Source organism: Panthera uncia (genome assembly GCF_023721935.1).
Source record: "Panthera uncia isolate 11264 chromosome A3 unlocalized genomic scaffold, Puncia_PCG_1.0 HiC_scaffold_11, whole genome shotgun sequence".
In the NCBI taxonomy this organism is placed as follows: Eukaryota; Metazoa; Chordata; class Mammalia; order Carnivora; family Felidae; genus Panthera; species Panthera uncia.
In genome coordinates, this window is record NW_026057578.1 from 41,932,911 (window position 1) to 41,950,941 (window position 18,031).

The 18,031-nt window shown below is 43.4% G+C and overlaps 1 protein-coding gene across 2 annotated transcripts in view; it reads left to right on the forward strand.

Moving 5' to 3' along the window:
- The window catches only part of PCSK2 (proprotein convertase subtilisin/kexin type 2), a 271,133-nt gene that overhangs the window by 232,217 nt on the left and 20,885 nt on the right, over positions 1-18,031 (forward strand). The gene's annotated exons all lie outside the window — the stretch shown is intronic.

Genomic DNA, 18,031 nt, shown 5'->3' on the forward strand with positions numbered 1-18,031 from the left:
ATATTAAAAAATAAAAAAAAATAAAATAAATAATAAAAAAACAAAAACAAACAAAAAAAAAAAACAGTAGGTCAAACAAAGTGCAGCCCCTCTCTAAGGGGCTCAGTTGACCTTGGCCCACAGGCCAGACCCAACGCACTAGCTGTCTTTGCAAATAAAGTTTTATTGGAACACAGCCAGGCCCCTGTGTCTTTCCATCCCTGATTTCTCTCCCAATCACGGTTGTCACAGTCTCCACACCCAGGGAAACACCTGGGGCACTGGATCATCAGAACCCTGGGCTCTTCTGCTGGTCTGTCCCCGTGTTCATTTTCACTAGACAGCCAGCTTGCATGACAAGAGGTGTGCTTCTGCTGCAAGGACTTTTTTAAGGACTGGGATGTGCAAGTTAGAGAGCTGAGCTTCAGAGCTGGGAGGCCAGAATTCTCATCTCAATCCTATCCCTTTCTGGCCACAGGACTTCGGATTAGTCCTTAGCTTCTTTGTGCCTCGTTTTCTTCTTTACTGATTATTTACTGATTATCACTGATGTGATAATCCACATCAGTGGTGCTCAAAGTGTGACCACTGGCCCACCTGCAAGTTTGTGAGAAACGCAGAGGCTCTGCCCCACCCACCCACCTGATACATCAGAATTTGCATTTTAGAGGCACCTGGGTGGCTCCGTCCGTTAAGCATCCGACTTCAGCTCAGGTCATTCATCTCACCTCACTCATCTCATGAGGTCAAGCCCTGCATCAGGCTCTGGGCTGACAGCTCAGAGCCCGGAGCCTGCTTCAGATTCTGTGTCTCCTTCTCTCTCTGCCCCTCCCCCCGCTCATGCTCTGTCTCTGTCTCTTTCTCAAAAAAAAATAAACATTAAAAAAAATTTTTTAGGGGTGCCTGGGTGACTCAGTCGGTTAAGCAGCCGACTTCGGCTCAGGTCATGATCTCACAGTCCGTGAGTTCGAGCCCCGCGTCGGGCTCTGTGCTGGTAGCTCGGAGCCTGGAGCCTGCTTCTGTTTCTGTGTCTCCCTCTCTGCCCCTCCCCTACTTGTGCTCTGTCTCTCTCTGCCTTTCAAAAATGAATAAATGTTAAAAAAATTTTTTTTTAATTTTTTTAAAGAGTATTTGCATTTTAACAAGGTCACACTCAAGTTTGAGAGGTGCTGCTCTAACTGACTTCTAGAAAATGAATCCAGTAACCCTAAGATACTAAGACCACAGGATAATGTGGTTTTAAAAAATCCCCAGTGCTGGAGTGCCTGGGTGGCTCAGTCAGTTAAGCTTCCGACTCTGGGTTTCAGCTCAGGTCATGATCTCACGGTTCATGGGTTTGAGCCCCACATCAGGCTCCGCAGCTGGCAGCATGGAGCCTGCTTAGGATTCTCTCTCTCCCTCTCCCCCACCCCTCTCTCTCTCTCTCCACCCCACCCCCACTCATGCTGTCTCTGTCTCTCTCAAAATAAATAAAACTTAAAAAAACATCCCCAGTGACTAGGAAAAGGCAGCAGAGGTGACTAGTTTTCTGGAACACTGCACAACCCTATCCAGGTGGTATGTTGAAGGGATTGATTACCAAGCCAGATGCTCTGGTTTGTCTCTGAGCTGCAGGAGCAGGGGCCCAGTGGCTCAACTTCAGGGGTTTCTTATAGGGATGCACGAGGAGAGACAAGGGCACTGAGAGGGGATTCAGGCAGAACCTCGTACAGGCTAGGACCAGACAGACGTTCTGGACCCAGCATGGCTGCAGGGCTCCAGCCACGAGAGTGTGTGGAGATTCCCACTGGGGCCCCACGGTCGTGGGTCTTGGCCATGCTTATAGTTCCTGTCTCCCACTGGCTCTGTGTGTCCTTCTCTGAATCCACTTTTCCTCTTGCTTGGGGCTTATGTTCATGTGCTCCTTCTACGTGGACATGACGCCATTAGCATTCTTGTTTGTCACAACCTGTCAGGCTCTATTCCAACTGCCGTTTGCTCCCCTCCAATGCCTGAGGGAGAATCTTGACCCCAAATTAGGGCAGACACTTCTCTCTCTGCTGGGCTCCAAAACTAGCAAATGTGGTTCTGTTGGAAAGGTTTAGAACTTGAAGGGTCAGAGATCAGTCAGAAGGTTGCTAACAGAGCCCCTTCTTTTCCATTCCGGTAATGTCAAGTGGCAGCTGTCTACCCCCACACTGGCTTTTCAGACCTCTGATGGAGAAGTTTCTTCTAAACCGTTGAAATCTTCCAGAAGTCTCGATAGAAATATAACACCATGTTTCTTCTCTGTTGTGGGCTGGGTTTTCCCCGACCCCAGTCAAAACTCACATATTGAAATCCTAACCCCCCATATCTCCGAAGGGACCTTATTTGGAAATAGGGTCATGAAAGATGTAATTAGTTAAGACGAGTTCATTCTGGAGCAGAGTGGGCCCCTAATCTGATATGACTGGTGTCTGTGTTAAAAAGGTAATTTAGGGGCGCCTGGGTGGCTCAGTCAGTTAAGCATCCGACTTCGGCTCAGGTCATGATCTCACAGTTCGTGGGTTCGAGCCCCGCGTCGGGCTGTGTGCTGACAGCTCAGAGCCTGGAGCCTGCCTCAGATTGTGTGTCTTGTGCCTTCCTTTCTCTCCGCTCCTCCCCTGCTCACGTTCTGTCTGTCTCTCAAAAATAAATAAGCATTTTTAAAAAATCATGTTATAAAAAACATGATTTTTTTTTATATTTTTGGACACAGATGCACAGGAAGAGTGCCAAGAGAACATGAAGGCAGAGATCAGGGTGATGCCTCTACAAGTCAAGGAACACCCAAACTTGTCAGTAGCTAGGGGAGAGGCATGGGACAGATTCTCACTCCCAGCTTTCAGAAGGAACCAGCCTTCTCAACACCTTGACTTTGACCCTCCAGAATGTCTAGACAATATATTTCTGTGGTTTACACCACTCAGTTTGTGGTATTTTCCTACAGCAGCCCTAGAAAACCATACACCTTTCAGTCTTAGAAGGGATAGTCAAAAAAAGAGATTTTGCCAGACTCGAGCAGTGCAGAAACAGTATGGTCATTTTTTTAGTTACTCTTGATGTCACCTGACTCCCTTTTTGAAAGCCAAGATGGCTGACCGTTGATCCCATTACAACTCATTCTCATCTGGCACCTTGAGAGTCATCTTTCCTTCATTCTCTAATATCGTTCCTCAGAAGAGAAGCTTGCCAAAATTCTCATGATGCCATTGGCATTCAGCCCATCTGAGACAACCACAAGGGCCCCTGATGCTTGAAAAGCACAGTTCAGTTTATAGAGGGGGCTTAGCGACAGGATCGAGGGGTGAGGGGGTAGGAGGCAATCGTGCTGCCCCATTTCAGTGCCATTTCAGTGCCTCAACCCTTAGGAGTTGTTAGGATGAAACTTAGACGCACAAGCAGCTTGTTTGCATATCGCACTGTTCACTGTGTGGCTGGAGAGAAATGGTCACACAGGACCGGGTGACAGGACCGGGTGACAACAAGTCCCCTGGGGGACACTTGGCAGATGTCCAGCAGACATGGATTTCCACTGAGAGGCATTTTTTTGACATACAAAGCCGACAGAGAGACATGTAGGTGACATCCGCCCTCAGTCGCAATTTACAAATGCACAAGGCATTCAATGCAGCACATTCCCCAGTGGCTCCTGTCATTTTCCACAACTTCTGAACTGTTCCCCGCATCTTAAGTCTGAGTATTTCTCTCTCCTCCATCTGTAGCCTCCCCTGTCACAACTAAAAAGGCCCTTTCAAGTGTGATTGTTCTGGAAAGCTTGCCAACTGCTCCAAAACTTAAGAGAAAAATTGTTATGACTTATCTTCAGATGACAGCATGTAAATATTTTAGAAAGTGAAGTATAATGAAAAATACATGATTTCTCATTTGACTTTCGAAACCCCAAGCTGTGGGAGTAGTTCTCTCCTTGTTTCAGGGTGACAATTTGGGGGGACAGAACTGTAGAATCTCGTGCATGATGGTATATGATACATGAGCAAAGATCTCTCAGTTATTTCAGTTGTCTGGTCTACTCTAAAGGAAAGTCCACCTCTGAAAGATGGTCTCCACCTAAACAAAGGAGTCAGATAATTACCTAGTGGACAAAGGTAGGTCTTATGCTTGTCTTTGAATGTTAGCATCCTGCAGGTAGGTTTTGTTTGACCAACATAGTAATGATAGAGGAAGAGGAAAAAGAGTCGAGAGACATTTCTGGGGATGTGTTCTTCGCCACAGACCTCCCCACTCCCAATTGTCTGACATTTGTTCTCCACATAAACATCACCGACCTGACTCCTTAGGGATTTGAGTTTGTATCTCCTAAATTTGCTCGATGAATACCTGAGGCAGCAAGGAGCAGACAAGAAAAAAGAGGAGGCAACTTTTTATTCCCCTTTCTAGTCTACATGTTGACCACATGGTAAAAGCATTTTTCACATCTTCTGTGGGAAGTAGGTGACAGTCCTAGACCCCTGAATTATGAAATAATCCAATAATTGACTTTTTTCTTAGTTTGGGAGCCCCCCCCAAAAGCAGATGCTGAAACAAGGATTGTTCAAGTAGTTGCTTTGGGAGGCAAGGGAACCCCAGTAGTGAATGGGGAGGTGTGACAGGGAAGAAAGGGACCAGGAAAGTGTGTGTTATCGAGCCAGCCACCACTGTGAACACCCTGAGCTCAGTCCCACCAGGAAGCTGGAAAACCACATGGACCCTGAAGCTATCAGAGGTGAAAATCCTGATCCACATAAATGCCACAGTACTTGCGGCCCCCTTGGGGCAGGTGTGCCCACCAGCTGTCGGCCTCTTGGGAGAAAGCCCTTCTACAAAGAGATGCCGATGCTGTGCTGGCATTTGGAAATCACAGTGCACGGAAGGTCTAAGGGACGTGGGCCGACACCCACTGCCATCTGCTGCCATCTCGAGGGTGCAGTTTGACAAAACCTAATCTTAGGCTTGGAGTCATCGCTGTCTGGGTAATAAAGGACCAGTAAGGTGATGTGTTTGCTGGTCAGAAAGACGCAGCCTTTGCAGAGACTGGTGGAGTAACAGAGCCCAGACGTTGGGGACCACAGAGTCTGATGCTGTCCTGACAACCAGAAGGCAATTCTGACAACACAGAGGGCCTGGAAAGTGACAGTTGATTCATGAACTTCTTTCCACATCTTGAGGAAGTACAGCTACCCAGGGTAACCCTGGTAAGTCTGTGGCTGGCTTTGATGGCTACACCCCAACCTCTTAGTAATCACGGTTCAGGATTGCTACCGGAGGGAATATTTAAAGACAAGGCTACAGAAATAGACAAGGCTACAGGAATATTTAAAGACGAGGCTACAGAAAGCCTTCTGAGGCACAGATGAGACAGAGCACTGATTGTTTAGGAATCAATCCCTGTGGGATTTTGAAGGACCCAAGCACAGATCCCAGATCTTCAGACTGGAATGCAGCAAAGAGAGATCACTTGCAAGAGTGTGGCTCTAAAGGAACCCTCCAGGCAAGGGGGGCAGAGGGCTGCCTAGGGAGACGCTGATGAATTGGGTGTTGGCAAGGCAGAGCCCTGGTACAGCCTGCTGAAACTTAATCAGAGCAGTGGGGCTGACACAGTGGCAGCAAATGTTGGGGCCTCTGGCAGGCAATGGATGCCTCCTGCCAAGGAGCTCTCAGGAACACTCCATGAGCCCTGATTTATGCTTTGAAACCAAGCAAAGGTTCACAGTTGAGCAGGAGCTGCCAAAGTGTGGAGTCTGCAATCCATTCTCTGAAATGATTGTTGCACTTACAGTCCCCATTATTTGTGATCAAGAGAAATGGAAGAAAAGGCTGGCAGGTTTTAGGTGAAACTTATTAAGTGCTGGCCAGCCATAGGTGGGATGGTCAACCATCTTGGTTTCCCATTTTTAACACTGAAAGTCCCACTTCCAAGGAGCTCCCAGTCCCAGGAGAACCAAGACTCTTGGTCACTCATCCTGTGGCCTTATTGGCGGCGGTGACTTATTTGAACCCAGTGAAAACACCAACCAGCTTAAGGGATTGACATGAATGTAAACCCTTCACCAACCCCCTTGACATCAGAAAGGTTAATCATGGTGTGTTTGGATCCTGCTAGAAATGAAACACGATTGCATAAGGGTCTTCCTTCCAAAGTGGATACATGGCAAAATAGGTCATAATTAGAGGCAACAATAGGCGCCATTAAACATGGCCTTGAGGGAAGGATTTAATCAGAAGCCAAGGGCAACCATACCATCCACTGTTGGCCTTTCCAGAGATCATGACACCACCAGCACACTCTTGAACTCCCGTGGAACCCGATGGGGACATGAGGCAGACGCCGTGATCCTGGTGACTTGGCTGTGGCACACAGCTCCAGCCAGCCGTGGCTTCCTGCTCACCAGCCAGCCGGCCTCTCTGCTCCTCTGGGTGAGGACCTGCCAGGCTCCAGTGGAGTGTGCTCCCCAGTGTGCACACAGCCCAGACTGGGAGGAGTTAACACCCCAGGGGCCACCACCCAGCTGCACTGTCCTGGTAGCAGGGTCACAGGGGCTCTCCAGAGAAGTTGACCCCAGCTCCCACAGGGACAACCTGTTCATCAGCTCACACTCGGTTGGATGTTTCTCCCTTCCCTGTTTCCTGTCCCCCTGCCACTAACTTAGGCTTCTTGAGACCACCTCCCCCCAGATTAACTACCTGCTCCCTGGCCCTGGTCTCAGGGTCTTTTTATGAAGGAACACAAACTGAGACCAGCCCCTTTCTCCTACAGTTGAAGCCAGCAGCCTTCTGAAAGTAAGTGTAAGCGTAGCTCCTTACAGGAGGATCCACCGTCCCCATTTAAAGCCCTTTGTGAATTCACCACCACCTTCAACACGGAGTACAGAAAAGACTAGAAGTGACAAATAATGAACACACAAAACAGCTGCATGGAAATATAATCCAATCACTGATATTGTGGCAGAGAGGGACTTTCTAAGCATAAAAGCAAAAGGAAAATATTTACCAAAACTAAGTAAGAAATATTACTACCTAAAACCTTTCAAAATTTCTGCAAGCCTGGTCATTGTTAAAGCTCAGCAATGGATCCGTGGGGATTCATTATACTATTCACTCTACTTTTGTTGTGCTTAATATTTTTCAGATTAAAAGGTTTTTATTCATCCCCCCAAATAAAAAGCAATTCAGTAGGTGGATAAGCTGTCAAAAGTAAGAATACACAATTTAGGAAAAATGAAAACAGCAGCTGCTCTAATATTATACAGATGGCCACTTGTGGCTTGGGGTAAAAATTCCAGGGACTGCATTACACAGAGATTTTTTTTTTTTAATGGTGCATCTGATATAACCCAAATTAAAGGGACATGATGAACTGTGTCAGTAAGGAGAGGCCACATTATGCTGTGGTAACAAACAGCCCCAAAAGCTCAGAAGCTTCAGACCACAAAGGTTTATTTCTCATTCAGCTACACATCACCATGGTCAATAGTGAGCTCTGCTTATCACAGTCTCTCAGAGAACAGAGCTTGCATCTGGAACATTGCTCGTCACTGTGCCGAGGGAAAGAGGGTGTCCCACGGCATTTGGCCCTGACCAGTCAATGGTTCAGCCTAGAAATGACACTATGTATCAGTCACTGCCACTCAAAACTCATTAATTAAAATGGCTTACAGGACCCCACCCAACCACAAAGGGATGTCACCATGGACCCAAACTGTGGACAGCTAGAAACATTTATCAGATAGCACCAATGACTACCACAATGCGCCCAGAACAACTTCTCAGTGACTCGAAAGGCAACTCAACAGTGATCTAGTGAGGACAAACACAATGTCAAAGATGTTTGTGAATAGTTTGAGTAAAATTGTTCAGTGAACTGTGAATACAGAAAAGCAGTGTTTGCAAATCAATGCATTGTTCTAGGCGGTAGTTAAAATAAGTATTTGCAAAAATTAATAGGTTTATGCAATATAGGGGGGAAATTTTCTGTAAGTCAAAATGCAACATATAAAAGAAAAGATTGGGCAAATATATATGTAACATAAATGACAGAAATTTGGCTAAGGTCCTTAATATAGGAAAAGCTCTAACAAATCAAAAAGAATACGAAAGAAAAAATAGGCAAAGGATATTATCTTTATGGCTTGGTGCTTTGCTAACCTTATTCATAAAGCAGCAGTACAAATGAACAGTGAGAATGCAAGAAGATAAATTCAATGGTCATGGAAAAATTTATAACTCAAAACAACAAGGTACCATTTTTGCCCACCTAATTGGCAAAACTAGATTTTTTAAATGTAAGATTCTCAATCTTGAACCATGGGGGCTGATTGTGGAATTCTTACACACTGATGGCGAAACAAATAAATTGTTCATATGCATTATAAATAGCAATCATATGGCAATATAGATCAAGAATCTTCCAACATTCATTCCTTTTTACCCTTAATTCCCCCTTTTAGAAATTCTGCCTGAGGAAATAAACAGAAATACAAAGACATATAAAATGATGTTCATCGCAGAACTTTAAAACTTAGAAACAGCCTTCCAGGTATGTCTAGATAAAGGACTAAATAAATTATGGAATGGCTATTGAATAAGACTAATAAAAATTACAGTGTAGAGGAATATTTAATTACATTAGGAAATGTTACTGATATAATAGTGAATATACATTTGAAGCATTCTGGCCACAAAAGTGGATCTCTTTTATGATCCTAATTTTATCCCTAAACCTGTTCTTATACTTAGCATTTATATATCAACTTGGCAGGAATCCACAAAATATCACCAGGGATCTTTTCTATTCGTGGAAAATTAGAAAGGATTTTTATTTTCCTGTTCAGAGTCTAAATTTCAGTTATTCTACAATGAGTATGATTTTGCAATAAAAAATGTGATAACTTTTTTTTAAGTATGTCAATGTTGTATTAAGATGTCAAAGTGACTGGAAAATAAAAACTAGTCTAACTGAGTGTTTAGGAAGAGGCAACTTGCAACAGGCTTGCCTCCCTAGTATCTGCAAGCAGGTAATACCAGTGGGCCAGGGCCTGGTCTGGTCATTCGTCCAGGTTGCTACTGATTGGTGAGCAGGAGGGACCGACAAAGTGGATTTCCACCTCCTAGAATGAAAGAATGATGTCCTGGGTGGGGGCACACAGAGCCATAGCACCAGTCTCTGACTAGAACTTGACCTTAGCAGATGGTAAGCGATTTGTGACATTTTTATATCATGAGCAAAATATCTGCATGAACTGTTAAGAAATTTGGGGGGAGTGACATCAGTACATGGCAGCATGAGAAATCTTTTGTTTCTTCCTTTAATTTGCAATGAATAGGGCACCCATCACCCAACAGGGGTTCCTCAACAGCACATCAGGACTCCACAGAGAACCATACATCTGTACATTGAAGGTGGGTAGACTGGACCTCATGGAGGCAGGAAAACCAGGGGAACAGCAGCAGTGGTGCCTGTAAACCCAGTGACCCTGGCAGTGGCAGAGGCCTCCGAGACGGTGGTATCCCCAACAACCCTGGGCAGCAGCAGTACCCATGACCCTAGCAGACCCAGCCGCACGCCAGCAACCCTGGCAACCTCAGCACTGGTGAGACGCTAGTGCACGGGTAACTATGACAGCCTCAGTGACCCCGCCAGAAGAGCAGGTGGTGGGTGGAAAGTGTGTGCTCCCAAATACAGCCGTAGAGCAGTTTAGGTAAGAGGGGAAAAAATTACACTATATCGCCACCTGCTGGAAAATAAAAGAAAGGTCTTTAATTCCCAACCGGTTGAACAGTTAAAATCAAAGTCAATAGAACTCTACCAAAATAAGAAAGGCATCCATTACTTCAAATGTGTCAGCAGAGGCTCATCTCATCAAACACCATGAAAAATCACAGTAAGATGGTATCACCAAAAGCAAATGGCAGACAGTTCTCCAGCAACTAATCTCCAAGTCACAGAAAATTAGGATCTAACTGATAGAGAATTCAAAATAGCTGGTTATGAAGAAATTCAGCAAGCTAGAAGAAAACTCAGAAAGTCAATTTAATGAACTGAGGAATGAAATTAATGAACAGGAGGAGTGCTTTGCCAAAAAGACTCAAATTCTGAAACTAAAGAACTCAACAGAGGAAATGAAGAACACATTACAAAGTATTGGAAACAGAGCAGATGGGAGGGAAGAAAGAACAGGCGAGCCAGAAGATAGGAATCTAGAATAATTCAGGTAATAGCAGAGAGAGAACTAAGATTTTTAAGAAGTGAAGAAACCACACAAGAGCTATCAGACTCCCTTAGGGAGACCAACAAAAGAATTACGGATATACCAGAAGAAGAAGGGGACAGAAGGGTTATTTAAAGAAGTAATAGCTGAGAACTTCCCAAACCTAAGGAGAGAACTAGACATACAAGTCCACAAAGCTAATTGGTCACCTTAGTATCTCAATGCTGAAAGATCCTCTTTAAGACATATTATAACGAAGCTGTCAAAAATTGACCATAAAGAAGGATTCTTAAAGGCAGCTGGGGGGGGAGAAGAGAACATAACCTACAAAGAAAATCCCATTCGATTATCAGTAGATTTCTTCAACAGAAACTACAGGCCAGGAGAGAGTGAATGTCCTAATTCAGATTTCCAGCCAAGAATACTTTATTCAGCAAAGTGACCCTTCAGATATGAAAGAGAAAAACAAACAAAAGCTGATGGAGTTCACCACCACCAGACCTGCCTTACAAAAAATGTTGAGGGGCGCCTGGGTGGCTCAGTCGGTTAAGTGTCCAACTTCAGCTCGGGTCATGATCTCACGGTTCGTGAGTTCGAGCCCCATGTCGGGCTCTGTGCTGACAGCTCAGAGCCTGGAGCCTACTTCGGATTCTGTGTCTCCCTCTCTCTCTGCCCCTCCCCTGCTTATGCTCTGTCTCTCTCTGTCTCAAAAATAAAAAATAAAAATTAAAAAAAACATTAAAAAAAAAATGTTGAAGGGAACTCTTCTGCCTAAAATGAAAAGACAAAAATACCCCAGATTTTTACAAAGGTGATAGATAGAATCATAAAATTATAACCCTCTCTTATAATAGGATGTTAAATGTAACATAAAGCTTTAAAGAAAAAGGCATTAAAAATAAATATAGCTACTACAATTTGGAAATGAACTCCCAGCATAAAAAGAGACAATTTGCGATAACAAAAGTATAAAAAGGGAGGAGGAAAATGCCAGAACCTGTAGAGGCAAATGAAGATAAGTTGCTATCAACAGAAGAAGGATTATTTTATTTATAAGACATTTTATACAAATCTCACAGGAACCACAAAACAAAAATCTAGAGCAAAAACAAAACATCTAAAAAGCGGGGGAGGGGGCACATGGGTGGCTCAGTCAGTTAAGCCTCCAACTTCGGCTTAGGTCATGATCTCCCAGTTTGTGAGTCCGAGCCCCACGTCAGGCTCTGTGCTGACAGCTCAGAGCCTGGTGCTAGCTTCAGATTCTGTGTTTTCCTCTCTCTCTCCCCCTCCCTCCCTCCCTCCCTCTCTCTCTCAAAAATAAATAAACATTTGAGAAAAAGTTTAAAAAAATAAAATACAATAAAAAGCAGGGGAGGACTGAGCAAAATGTCATAAAAAACCACCAACCTAAAAATCAAACAAAAGAAAGAAAGAAAAAGAAAAAGACGAGACAATGGAGATACAAAACAATCAGAACACAAAAGATAAAATGGCAATAGTAAGTCCTCATATATCAATAATCACCTTAAATGTAAATGGATTGAACTTACCAATCAGAAGGAACAAAGTGTCTGAATGAATTGAACCGAGGACCTGACTGCACACTGCCTTCAGGAGACTCTTCCCAGCTCCAAACACATAGACTCAAAGTGAAGGGACAGAGGATGATACTCCAAGAAATAGTAGCCAAAAGAAAGCAGGTGTAGCCATACTCACATCAGACAAAATGGACTTCAAGCTCAAAATTGGCAACAAGAGACCAAGCAGGTCATTATATAATGATAAAAGGGTCAACACCGATCTTCTTCCACTAGAGTTACATCCTGATAAACCGATCAAAAGTTGAAAATATAAGTTGAAAATGCATTTCATGCACCTAACCTACCAAACATGATAGCTTAGCCTACCTTAAATGTGCTAGCAACACTTAGTTTAGCCTACAGTTGGGCAAGACCATCTAATACAAAGCCTATTTTATAATACAGACTTGAATACCTCAGGTAATTTATTGAACGCTGTAATGAAAGTGAAGAACAAAATGATTATGTGGGTACAGAATGTTTGCAAGTATACCAATTGCTTGCCCTCATGATCACGTGGGTGAGTAGACTGAAGCTTCCTGCTGCCTCCCACCATCATGACAGAGTACGGCATGTCACTAGATCAGGAAGAGATTAAAAACTCAAAATTCAGCACATTGTTTCTACTGAATTGAGTATGATTTTTGCACCATCACAAAGTAAAAAAATTCTAAGTCAAACCATCATAAATTGGGGAGCCTCTGTACGTCAAGAAGACATAACAACTATAAACATATACACTCCCAACATCTGAGCACTGAAATATATTAAGCAAATACTAACAAATCTTAAGGGAGAAATATACAATACAATAACAGGAGGGGACTTCACTATCCCACCGTTGGCAAAGGAGAGATTGTACAGACAGAAAATCAACAAGGAAACACTGGAATTGAAACACACTATAAAATAAATGGACCTATCAGACACATATAGAATGTTCCATCCACCAACAGCATACATTCTTCTCAAGTGCCTGTGAACATTCTCCAAGATAGATCATATGATAGGCCACAAAACCAATCTTAGCAAATTGAAAAAGATTGAAATCAATTTCAGCTATCTTCTCTGACCACAAAAGGCAGGAAATTAGAAGTTTCAACAAGAGGAAGGTGAGTAGATCTTCAAATATGTGGAAACTAAACAGCACACTTCTAAACAACCAATGGGTCAAAGAAGAAATCAAAATGGAATCAAACTGGGGCGCCTGGGTGGCTCAGTTGGTTGAGCGTCCAACTTTGGCTCAGGTTGTGATCTCACAGCTCATGAGTTCGAGCCCCCTGTCGAGCTCTGTGCTGACAGCTCAGAGCCTGGAGCCTGCTTCCGATTCTGTGTCTCCCTCTCTCTCTGCCCCTAACCCACTCGCATTCTGTCTCTGTCAAAAATAATAAAATAATAAATAAACACTTTCAAAAAATTAAAAATAGAAACAAATTATCTTGAAACATATTAAAATGAAAATACAATATACCCAATTTTGTAGGATGCAGCAAAAGCAGTTCTAAGAGGAAAGTTTATAGCAATAAACATATATATTAAGAAATAAGAAAAATCTCAAACAACCTAATTTTACACCTCAAGGAACTAGAAAAAGAGGAACTAGTCAAGTCCAAAGATTGCAGAAGAAAGAAAATAATAAAAATCAGAGCAAAAATAAACGAAATAAAGACCAGAAGAACAGTAGAAAGGATCAGCAAAACTAAAAACCTGTTCCTTGAAAAGAGAAACACGTTTGAGAGCAAGACTAATTCTTTGGCTAGACTAAGAAAAAAAAGACTCAAAATTAGAAGGAAAACAAGACATGGCAACTGATACTACAGAAATACAGAGAATTTTAAGAAACCACTATGAATAATTATATACTAACAAATTACATTGCCTGGAACAAATGGATACACTTTAGCAACAATATACCCAGACTGAATCAGGAAGGAATAGAAAATCTGAACAGATCAATAACAAATCAAGGGATTGAGTCAATTAAAAAATAACACAGAAATCAGAAATCTCTAGGTCCAGATGGCTTTGCTGGTGAATTCTACCAAACATCTAAGGAAGAATTAGCATCAGCCCTCCTTAAAGTCTTCCAGAATATTGAGAAGAGGGAACACCTCCAAACTCATTCTATGAAGCCAGCACTACTTTGGTAGCAAAACCAGATAAGGATACCACAAGGAAAGAAAACTATAGACCAATATCCCTGATGAATATAGATGCAAAAATTCACAACAAAATACTAGCAAATTGAATTCAAGAATATGTTGAAAGGATTATACACCACGACCAAATGGGATTTATCCTTGGGATACAAGGATGGTTTGACATATGCAAATCAATAAATGTAACTCAAGCATATCAATAAAATGAAAGATAAAAGCCACATGATCATCTCAATAGATACTGAAAAAGCATTTAACAAAATACAGCATCCTTTCATGATATAAATCCTTGATAGATTAGATGTGGAAGGAACTAGCTCAACATAATAAAGGCCAGATACGATAAACCCACAGCTAACATTATACTCAATGGGGAAAATTTGAAAGGATTTCCTCTGAGATCAGGAACAAGACCAGGTTGCCTACTCTGCTTACTCCTACCCAATATAGTAGTGGAAGTCCTAGCTACAGCAGTTAGGTAAGACAAAAAAACAAAAAGCATGCAAATTGGAAAGGAAGAAGTAAAATTTTCACTATTTGATGATGATGTGTTCAGGGGTGCCTGGGTGGCTTAGTTGGTTGAGCGTCTGACTTTGGCTCAGGTCATGATCGCACAGCTTGTGAGTTCAAGCCCCGCGTCGGGCTCTGTGCTGACAGCTCAGAGCCTGGAGCTTGCTTCAGATTCTGTGTCCCGCTCTCACTCTGCCCCTCCCTTACTCATGCTCTGTCTCTCTCAAGAATAAACAAAAAACATTAAAAAAAATTTATAAATGCACTTGCCTTCTTAAAAGAAAAGAAAAAGTCCTGTAGGAGGGGAAGTGGAGGTGGAGAAGGGAATTCCAATGTAAAGGGTTGGGGCGAGTCTGATGGCCGGTCTACTATATGAGCATGTGCTACTGACGAAGGGTGGGAGAGCCCCAGCAGACAGCCCACCCTCCAGGCCCAGCTCCCTCCTGCAGTGCAGACTGCTGACCCATCTCATCCAAGTCTCTAGGTGAGCCTCCCAACCCCATCTGGTCTTTGGTTCTCCTTTACCACGGAGTCTCTGGATAAAATTCCTTCTGTTGAACTACGTACAGCATTATTTGCCTGACTGAACCTTGATTGATACAGTGTATTGATTAGGATGTTAAATTTATAAGTTAACTTGGGGAAAATCGACATCTCTGCAATGCTTTCTTTCTGTCCAAGATCATCATGTATTGATGTGTCTTTCCATTGTGTCAAATCTTCATGTGTCCCTCCATAGTCTTCAAAGCCTTCAAAGTCTTATTTAGTACTTAGCTCTTTTTTTTTTCTTAGTTTCTTGGGTTTCTTTCTAAGTATTTTACCCTTCCTGTGGTTAGTATAAATGGTGCTTCACATCGAATTCAATAGGTTAATATGTAAAGTCCTTAGGGCAGTCCCTGGCATACAGTAAGTGCCATAGTAGTGCTTCTTCTCATTATCATCTTAGTTTCTTTCATTGTATTCCCCAACTTATTGTTGGAATATGGGTCACAGTTGTTCGGTCTGTTTCTGCCCAGCTCCCGTTCAGGAGCAGCTGGGGGCAGAACTAGATCTTGGGGCATCAATTAACAGGAAAGTAAGGTGTGCCAGCAACAGACCCATTCCATAACCAGCTCTCTTATAGGTGCCCTTTTCCCATGTATCTGTCCCCAGACTACTTGGGGACTATTTGGTCCTGATACCCAATCATTAGATGTAACTATTATTATGTCATATAAACACACACACACACACACACACACACACACACACCACATCTTAGAAAAACAAGGCTTACTATTGCTAGGAATCACAGTGGCAAGTCTTGTGGGCAAGTCTTACAGTCCAATACAAAACTAATGTTTGCTGCTTACTCCTCAGAAACAGGCTGACAGTTGTGCTCTGTGCATCAGTGGACCAGGCCACATAACACACTGCCCCCCAAACTCAGTAGTTTAAAACAACCACCATTTAAGTTCTGCTCATGGGTCTGCAGGTCAGCTGGGTTGTTCTGCTGATCTGGGCCAGCCTCGGCTCATGCCAGCTGGCCTCACTCATGCATCTGTGGTCAGCTAGAAGGTGAACTACAGACCGGCTGGTCTGGAGTAGCCTCCCTCCTATGTCTGCCACTTGTGGGCTGTCAGCTGGGATGGTAATCTGGGCTAAATCTGTCATCAACCAGCAGACCAACTCAGGTTTGTTCCATGGTGCAACAGAATTAAGGGATTCTTGAGACCTATGCTTGGAACTGACACAGCCTGACTTTCCACCACTTTCTGTTGGACAAAGCAAAGACAGGAAGCCAGCCAGATTTAAGGGGTGGGAAGTACACCTCTCCTTTTGGTGGGCAAGACTGCAAAGTCATATTGCAGAGGAGGCATGAATACAGAGAAGCCTGAAAAATTAGAGTCACAATCGTCTCCCAAAACCCTACAACACAGTGACAATGCTTCTAGCACCGATTACCTTTTAGCAAAGGTTGCTTTGTCTCACCAGCAGCCCATCTGTGGACTGATTCAGAGGAAAGTTCCACGTTTGGTGGGCTTCATCCGTTCACCCTGATCCACACCTGTCTCAATTTCATTGGGTGCCATTTCTTGACATTGAGCCCAAATCTGAGTCTGTCTGAGCGTGTGATCCCCTGCACCAGCTGTAGGGATGATACATTTGCCCGTCTGTCCTGGTTTCTGAGAGCAGTTACTGACTTCGGTGGAGTTTTCCAGTATTGATTTTCCAAGACACCGTGACCGTTCTCAGCTGGTGGCTGAATAAATCTTTGTTGATGTATCGACTCAGTCAATCAGAGGCTAATTAACTCCAAGTCCTGTTAGAAGCAATCAAAATGTCTTTTCTCATTGCCAGGAGGCAGAGAGACCTTGGAGGTAATCCGGTTGTCTCTCTGCCTTCTGGCATCTCTGCCCTTAAGCCCCTGAGTCAGGACCATAGACCCCTGATGGCCACACAGGGACAGACTTTCTCTGTCATAACATCCATATCTTCTGGTCCTGGGGAGTTACTGAGCTGCCCTGGGCCAAGCCATGAAGGAAGGGGGTGGGGGGTAGGGGCGGAGGCTGTACACCTGCCCTTACCTCCCACACTGCATGGCTGATCTGCCCTGCCCACCTAGCCTGCAGGGAAACAGAGTACCCCCAGCCCTACTGCCCCCAGAGTCAGAACATAGGAAGCCAGAGGGGATGGGCACTCCTGGGTTGTGGAGGGAGAGAGAATACTCCTAGAAGACAAAGAACAGGAAAAGAAAAGGACAGGGAAATAAGAATGTGGTTGAACAGAAGAGCAACATGAACTGTAGGGCTAAGCTTGCTGTTTATAACTAATTAGCACATAGTAATAACCATTGTGCATATTATTATGTGTTTAAAGTTATTTTTGTTCATATAAAACTTTCTTCCTATATTTGGTGTTCCCTTACACAGGTAAAATGTCATATAATATTGTGTTTAAAAGAATTCTAGTATGATCCAACCAGGTAAATACACACACACACACACACACACACACACACACACAAGCTTGCACACATGCATGCACACACACACATATTTGATATGCAAGATTTATATATGTTGGAGTAAAATGTGTATTTTAAACTTAAAATATCTACGTATATATGTAAATGTATATATAAAATATATAACTAGAAAATCAGAGTATATAAATATCTTTTACATCTTATAGAGCTAAGGATAAATATAAATGTACATTTACATTTTTGCTGAAAAAAAAAGTCTGAAAGGAGGAACAAGAATTGGGTGATAATGACCTGTAGGAGGGTTTTTCTTTCCTTTTTCTTTTCATATACTTTGATTTCTTACCATGAGGATGTACTACCTTTCTAGCTTTTTAAAAGCAATTTTCTTGTAAATTTTAAGGCGATTCTTCCAGCTTTTCTTACCGTGTTACCCCCAAGCTCAAACACTAAAGTCAGGTAACTTTTTGTATTGGATCCTTCGGACACAAGAAGGAGCATTCTCACAGCGCCCCGTGGGCAGCAGAGTGGTTTTCCAGGCACACAGAGCCGCTCACAGATGCCGAGGAAACCTGGCTCGCCCAGGCTGGCCAGCTCCTCCCCGGGCCGGGGCCCCGCCCCCTCCTCCCC